Genomic DNA, 8,183 nt, shown 5'->3' with positions numbered 1-8,183 from the left:
TCTCAAGTGCTATTTAGATCTGAGGAAAAACACATTGTTTTCTTCATAAATACACCATAGTGGTTTCATACCAAATATGCAGTTTGAACTCCCATTCAAGTCTAAAACTTGTACATTGCTTTCTGAACATGATATTTGTGTTAAAAGAATATGTGGTTATTTTCTGAAGTTGGGCTGATTTTTCAGCGAAACTTTGGTAGTAGAATTGCCTGCTTTCTTAATTTATTTTTTTTTATTATTACTTTTTTATTTACGCAAAACTGACGATTTTGACAGGTCCAGCAGTCAAGGAATTGCTTCAGTTTGCCACTGTAGATAATCCTGCATGAGTAGCAGACGTATTGACCCAACTTTCATAGTTAGGTAGGAGACACTGGTGGTTTCCTGAATGATGATGTTGTGGCACACCAAAAAAAGGTATCAAAATTTGTTCCATAAAACACGTTCTGTTGATTCATAATTTCTTACAGAGCAGTTTGTCCCAGTGATATTCATGTCCTGCTTCTGCTCTTTTTCAATAGGACAAGGGGTAATGCGTTAAAACTTAAATGGGGGAGACTGAGATGAGATCTTAGGCAGAAGTTCTTCCCTGTGAGGGTGCTGAGGCGCTGGCACAGGTTGCCCAGAGAAGCTGTGGCTGCCCCATCCCCGGCAGTGTTCAAGGGTTTGGAACTAGATGAGCTTCAGGGTCTTTTTCAGCCCAAACCAGTCTGTGATTCTATGGTTCTATGCTGCTACATCTGCAGAAAGGTCACTAATTACCCTAATCTTTCTTTTAAACTTATAATTTTTTTCATTCAAGTTCTCTGAAGGTACAGGTAGAAAAAGGGGAAGGAAAGAACAACCCACCCTTCCAATCATGGACTGCAGCAGATTGCCTTCTGAAAAGGAGTTATTGGACTGCTAATCCAGGTACTCAGGAACTTTAAAATTCCTGAAGGCATTTTCCTCCATACAGTGCATTTTTGGTACAAAATAAATTCAGAATTTAAATAAAATATGTATTTTTTTCATCTCAGTGAGTTATAGAGTGCTAAATATTACATGGTGAAATTTGTATTAAAAATGCATGATTAAGTCTCCAAGCTCCTCAGAAGAGATTTTTTGAGACTTTCGCATTTCTCTGCTTAGTTCAAGAGAAAAATTGTTTCTTCCACCTAGAAATACTGTAGATTACTGAAGAATTTAAAAAGAAATAATTATTTCAGCTTAATTTAGTAAAGATCAGCTTGTTTATTTAGCTTAAAATTACTAAATATATTGAATAATAACTTCCCTTCAAGTTTTGATCCCTATCAAGTTTCTCATGGTAAAGTTTTCGCATGGAGGCTGAAGCTTTTTGTTTTGCTTCCTACTTCCATATCATGTCTTTCTACTTTCTCAGTCTAATAGTCATTAAAAATGCAAGTTGTTTATAATTAAATGCTGAGGATAGAATGCCTCTTGTGTGGTACCAGAAATCTTTCTGGTTTCCTGCTCTTACATTTGCTTTTCAAAGATATGCACATCAGGGTTTTTTTCTCTCTTCAGATGATTCTGCAGAATTCAGTTTAGTGAACAATACTCTGTTGAGGGTATATAAGGTGGATGGTAAAGGACAAATTTTGCTATAAATGTCTTTTAATAATACTTCCCAGTCTCTAGTAGGATGACAAAAGGACTCAATTTTTTATCTGATTAGTACAATGCAAAAGTGAGACACACACTCATCTTTCTGTTTTTACAAATGATAAATTTTTCAGTGATTGTGCATCAGAAATATACAGCCCAATAAAGAAATGTGGATTATATGTCAAGCTACATGAAAATTTTTATTTTCTTAGAATTTAGTATAGCAGGTTTTTTAAATGTTTCATGGAGTCTTACAGGAGGAAACTTCTTTCTTCTGTGTCGAAGGTTCTGCTCTTCTAAAATAATTTGCATCACCTGATTTATTCTCCATTGGGAAGCTTATTTAATCAAATTCTTCAGGGAGAGGATATTGTAGGGAGCAAGCCATCAAGTTCCTCTCCACAAACCAGAAAACCCTGCTTGAGGAGGTAATGACAAAGGAAGTAGAAGAGTTCATTTTGAGTGAATCAATGAAGGTGAGTGTCTTATTTCAGCACAAACTTTAAACTGTTCTGTATCACTTGTGTTGCTTTAGAGATCTGTTTGTTTAAACCGCATGGAGGGTTAAGCATTGTACAGACATGGTCTTCTAGTTACTCTAATTCTGTTCCAGTCCAAACTTCACAGCATTTTTTTTGTAGGAACAATAAAATGCTGCTATGCTCTTCTCATTTGGTAAGAACAGCTTTTATTAGAATCATAGAATCATTCGCATTGAAAAGGGAATTTGGGAGATTGATCACCTCAGTGAATCACGCTCAGCTGAGTTCAGATCAGATTTCTTGGTGCTTTGTCCAGCTGGGTTTTAAAAACCTCTAAGGATGGAAGCAACGAGCTCCAGTGTTTAATTGTCCTCAACTTGATTTTTCTTTATTCAGTTGAACTCCCCATTTCAGTTTTTTATCATTGTCTCATTCCCACCCTGTCCACCTCAGTAAAGAACCTGGTTCTTACTCTTGGTGAGTTGCTCTTCACTGTTGGAGTATTAGTGTTGGGTTGCCTCACTCCCTTAGTGATTTTTTTCCTTTAGGCTGAGAAACCCCGCTTCCCTTAGGTTCTCCTCACAGGTCATGTCCTCTGGACACTGATCACCTTTTTGGCTGGGCCTTCTACAGCTTATCAACAACTTCCTCATACAAGAGGGGCCAATGATAGGTGCAGTACTACAGATTTGGTCTAATGAGGGCATAGCAAAGAACAATCCTCAATCCCTTTGCTTCCCTCAGTCTTCTGGAGTGCTCTTGTCACAGCACAGGACATCACTCACCACTCAAGGAGTGTTGCTGACTTATGTTTAACCTGCTGTCCCCCACAACCCTCAGGGTCTTCTCAGAAGAACAGTTCCCCAGCCACTCAGTCCCCAGCATGTGCTAATGCAGGGAATTTTATTCATCCCAGGTGTGAGACTTTGCACTTGTCTTTCATGAGCTGAATTTCCCCAAGCTAAGATACAAAAAGTATTAATTAATAGTGGGCAGGTACTCTTTTAACATTTGTTCTGCCTGAAGCATACAATTTTGTTAGATAGGAAATTTGTCTTAAGTTTCCTATGCACAACTTTGATTTGGAGGTGCCTACACTACACTGCATGTTTTCATGTGTTCTTTTAAACTTACGTCTTTAAATAACTAGAAGCTAAATTTAAATGCTAAATATTTGCATACTTTACCTTTTCAAATCAAGCTGGGGGCTTGCAAATTCCCACCATAGAAATGTTTTCTGGTGTTCTGTTAAGATACTGGAAGATACGATGGGTGAGGAATTTGTTCTCTTCATGAAAATATTGTCTGGATTAAAAAGCTTACAGACAGGAAGCGGGAGGCAGTGGAGCTGGTAGCTGAACAAGCTGACCTGGAACAAACATTCAATCCATCTGATCCAGATTGTGTGGACAGACTTCTACAGTGTACTTAGCAGGCAGCACCACTCTTCTCAGTATGTGTTTATTTGCTTTCCATGAGGAATATTGTGGAAAGTTAATGGCTGTAGCTTCTCTTCAGTGTTCTCAGTCATTATGTTAGAATGACAGCGTAAGAGTATTTCTCCACCTTCAGCTTCTAATGTATTAAAATGTTGGAAAACATCCTTAAAGCCTCTGAATGCAAAGAACTTTTGTGTTATTCTCTGCTTTCAACATGTTCGTTCATATGTAATATGTTACAGTGAATTAATGGCAAAATTCTCACACTAGGTTCATAAATGTGTGCATTTGATTATCTCAAGTCTAGGGCCAGGCACTTGCAACATTTAAAGGCCTATTCTTGACTTATAGGCAATCTTTTCAGCCCCTGATGCAGACAGCCTCTGAGTTTAATACCTGGAAGGGTATCTGTGTTTTGGGAGTTAAAGGGAATTTAATAAAGCTGTAAGGTAGCTGTGTGGTAAGCATTTATTTATAAGGGTGGCAGAGTGATGGGAAAAACATTCAACTCCTTCAGAGAGTAGCCTGAATAACATGTGTTCTTCTGCAGAAAAATGTTCATTCTACAAAATTTGTTACTTACTTCTGTGAGCAGGTTCTGCCAAACCTCAGTTCTTTGACTACTCCAGTAGAAGGTCTTGATACTCAGTTAGAGCTAAGCCAAAGCTAAAATGTCTTTGAGATTGTAAAAAATAAGCACCTTAGGTGAAGACAGTTCTTTTAAAAATTGCAAGCTCCTTTCTGAAGGATTTTTCAGATCTTGGCTTGGAGGTGAAAGATGTTTGCTGTATTGAGGCATGACTGAGCACTGCCTTTTAAAGCATGTGTCATTTGTCCCAAGCTTTTGAGGCAAGGCTGGAATAAATATATGGGTGTAATCATTTTTATATTACTGTCAATTTTTTTTTCTTAAGCACATAGCTTTTACTGAAATGATTGTTTCATGGCTTGTGCTAATTTAGCCTCCTAAGGGAGTGCCCTAATGCCTGTAGTTTTGCCCATGTTAATCAGTGCTGCAGATTCAGTTAGATCTGTCTGAATCCCACTTTGAAGGTGAGCCAGGATGCGGACATGGGAGGTGAAGTTTTGTCTACCTGTTAACTAATGATGCTTGTTGAGATTAGACACACAAACCTGTGTTTCTGTTTGAGGACATGAAAAACAGACTAGGTATGTTCCTCCTTGCAATCTATCCTGATGTTTGGGAGGGGTTTAATTGTAATAGCTAACCAGGCTTCTGTGCCAGCCAGAAGAGACTCTTCCTCAGGGACTGTAGCAACAGGACAAGGGGAATGGGTTTAAATTTAAACAGGGGAAGTTCAGGATAAACATAAGGAAGAAGTTCTTTTCTGTGAGGGTGCTGAGGCACTGGAACAGGTTGCGCAGAGAAGTGGTAAATGCCACATCCCTGGCAGTGTTCAAGGCCAGTTTGGACAGGGCCTTGGGCAACGTGGTCTAGTGGAAGATGTCCCTGCCCATGGCAGATAGTTGATACTCGAAGTGATCTTAAGGTCCTTTCCAGACCAAACCATTCTGTGATTCTATGATTCTATAAAGGGATAATCACTTTTAGGTTTAAAAGTAAGCCTTCGTCCACTTCAGTTAATACACAAAAACCTGGCTATCCTTACACATAGGTTTTGAAGCTTCTTGCTGAAATGAGTTCATGGGAAAGCTTGAATCAAATTTGAAGAAGCTGTTGGATACATTACTGGTAACGCTCTTTAAACTTTTACTCATGTAAAACACTGTAAAATAAGTTTTCATCAAAACAAGTTGGGTTTATCCATTAATTATGTATTTTTTTCTGAAGTGGCTATATCAAAGATAGCTCTGTCTACAACAGAAGATCAAACATCATTTTGCAATTCAAAGCCTTTAGAGGCTAGAGAGCTGTTACTTTATAATATTTTTAATCCAGTAAACCCATGTGGGTTCTCATTTTAATTTTACAGTCTTGAGAGTCTCCTGTTGATCTCATTAAAGGCTATATCTGCACTGACAATTCTAAGCACTGAATTCAATGCTGTTTCAGAAGCACTGGTACTACATTGTTGCTCCCTGTAGTAGCAGTGCTACCATAATGTCTCCTCTGAGTCAGAGGTGTCAAGTAAGTGTAGACAAACAGTCTGCTCCAGGTCTTCATGCAGCAGTTCATCACGTTAGTATAGGGGTGAGGAATACTTCTTAAATTGTGCTGAAGAAGCACAAATCAGATTGGTAGTAAAATTTATTAACAGATTGCTTTTACATTGTTTAGGCTCCAGTATTTTGCTCGAGGGTTGCAGATGTATATTTGACAGCTTTGTCTAGCACTTCAAGGCAAAACAGGAGGAAAACTCATCTTTTCCTCTCCTTGAAAGCCAAGGAGGTAAGTATTGTTCAGGAATTCTGATTTTTCCACTTGAGCCTACCAAAGTAACCATAGGCACACATGAATGGGCTGCAGTCTGTCATAAGCATGCAAGTGAATAACACTGCTAATATTGCAAATGGATCTTATCTGATGCTGCATTTTGCACTCTAAAATCATAGAATCACAGACTGGTTTGGGTTGGGAGGGACCTTAAAGTTCATCCAGTTCCAACCCTCTACCATGGGCAGGGACACCTCACACTAGACCAGGTTGCTCCAAGCCCCATCCAACCTGGCCTCAAACACTTCCATCTTTTAGTTTCTGCTGTTAGCTCCTCACTGCATCCCCATGTATTTGTCTTTTCACTGGGTCTGGTTTTGCTCTGAAAGGGAAATTCTCATGTACTGTAGGAGAGGGGATTTAGTGGGAAGTACATTGGAACATTAAAAGCAATTAGTGTAAAACTGCCAGAAGCCTAAAAATAGTTGTAATGAAAACTCAGAAGTGTACACACCTTTCGCTATTGCTGTAGTTTAATTGTAACATTAAACTAACTGGGAAGAGCAGTTAGTTTAATGTTACAACTTCAACAAATGTAGTTGGCATAATTTAAAGCTATTTGAATAGGTGTTCAGTGATGTTTCTTCTTTTACAGAACAAGATCAAAGTGGCTGCCTTGAAAATAACTGATAACATTAATGTTCTAATTAAGGTAAGTCCTCACATTGTGAAGGAGTAAAATAACACAGTAGAGTAATCTGTGCAGAAGAAAGGAACAGATTAATAGATTTTAACAAAGTTGTGCTGTGATATTAAGTTAGTCAGTGGTAGCCAGCTCAGAGTTGCTGCTGCTTTCCTGTTTCTGAAGAGACATGGATCATGTAAGCTGCTTAGCCTTTGCTAAGCAAAAGAGAGATGCTCCAGACTCTTGATCATCCTTGTGGCCTCCACTGGACCCTCTCCAGTCGCTCCTTGTCTTTCTTGTGCTGAGAAGCCCAGCACTGGACACAGTGCTCCAGATGTGGCCTCACCAGAGTAGAGGGGGAGGAATCACTTCCCTCAACCTGCTGCCACACTCCTCCTGATGCACCCCAAGACACTCTTGTCCCTCCTGGCTGCAAGGGCACACAAAGGCCATACTGGAGCCTGCTCCCAAAAAGGCAGGATTCCCATGGTGTTCCTCACTGGCAGCCACCCCGTGAAAACAGCTTCTGCCCTCCCTGTGTGGCTTCTGCTTCCTCTGGAAACACGGGGCTTGCAGCTTGGGCTTTGTTCCTTTTGGTCATGACATCAAATAACTCCTGACCTTTAAAAGGGAAGAAATGGGGCAAACATGCAGACCCTTGTATTCTAAAGGCACTTTTTATGCAAGGTGAAAGCTTGTAAACTTCATCTTAAACGCAACAGTTTGAATTCATCCCATTGTTTTGTAGATCCTCAAAGGTCAGAAAAATTATAATGCCTTTTCTTCACAGCACATGTAGGTAGTTCAGTGATTTCCTTGTTCCTCTGTGACCACCAGCATGCTGATTTCCCAAGCTACTCCATTCCTAAATTGTTTCTGGCACAGCCTTTAATCTATTATTATTGCAACATACAAATAGACCTATGGTCCTGATCCTAAAAAGATTGCCGTGTCAGACACATGAGCTTAAGTGTTACCTTTTGCATCTCCTTCTCCAGCCTCTCATTCCAATGTGAGGAACAACTCCTACTTCTAAAAACAACCCTAAAACTCTCACAGGCACAAGCATTAGCAGTATTTTCTTTGATTTTTAACCAGATAATCCCAAACTTGACAATAAATTCCACCAGCCTCCTTTCTCCTCTTTATTTTGCTCATCCAGGAAAGATGACAGGGCGCCTAATCATGCCAACCAGAAAAAGCAGGCAGCTTGCATATTAACTTGCAGTGTATCAGGTAAAATATTAAACCTATTTAAAAAAGAGAGTCTTGTTTAGTCTATTAATGCTGTAAATTGGAGGGAATTCACCTATTGCAGGGTAAAATGTGAAAGGAGTTGGCACTAAGAACTTGAGCTGGGATGAGATGTGCCTGACTTGAGAGATGTGTTTTCTTTCTGAATATACTTTAAAGTATTAAATGTATTAAAGTATTAATGTATTAAGCACATTAATAAAAAGGGTAGTGTGATGCCAAGGAGAAAGATATTTTCAGTGTGTAGATTAATTTAGAAAGCAAATGTAAGCCTTAGTAACAATGTAAGGAGTATAAAATCCAGTTAAATAAAATCTCGTTCTAATTTGGCCAGGAGTGTAACTCTACAAAACAGG

The 8,183-nt window shown here is 39.1% G+C and overlaps 1 pseudogene; it reads left to right on the top strand.

Annotated features, from left to right (window-relative positions):
* Positions 1 to 276: 276 nt before the first annotated feature.
* Positions 277 to 7,372, top strand: LOC104403699 (annotated as a pseudogene).
* Positions 7,373 to 8,183: the final 811 nt, after the last annotated feature.

This window comes from Nestor notabilis, unplaced genomic scaffold, assembly GCF_000696875.1.
Source record: "Nestor notabilis isolate BGI_N333 unplaced genomic scaffold, ASM69687v1 scaffold383, whole genome shotgun sequence".
NCBI classification, from domain to species: domain Eukaryota; kingdom Metazoa; phylum Chordata; class Aves; order Psittaciformes; family Psittacidae; genus Nestor; species Nestor notabilis.
Note: the sequence above shows the minus strand (reverse complement) of the source record. Positions and strands in the feature narration are given on the sequence as shown.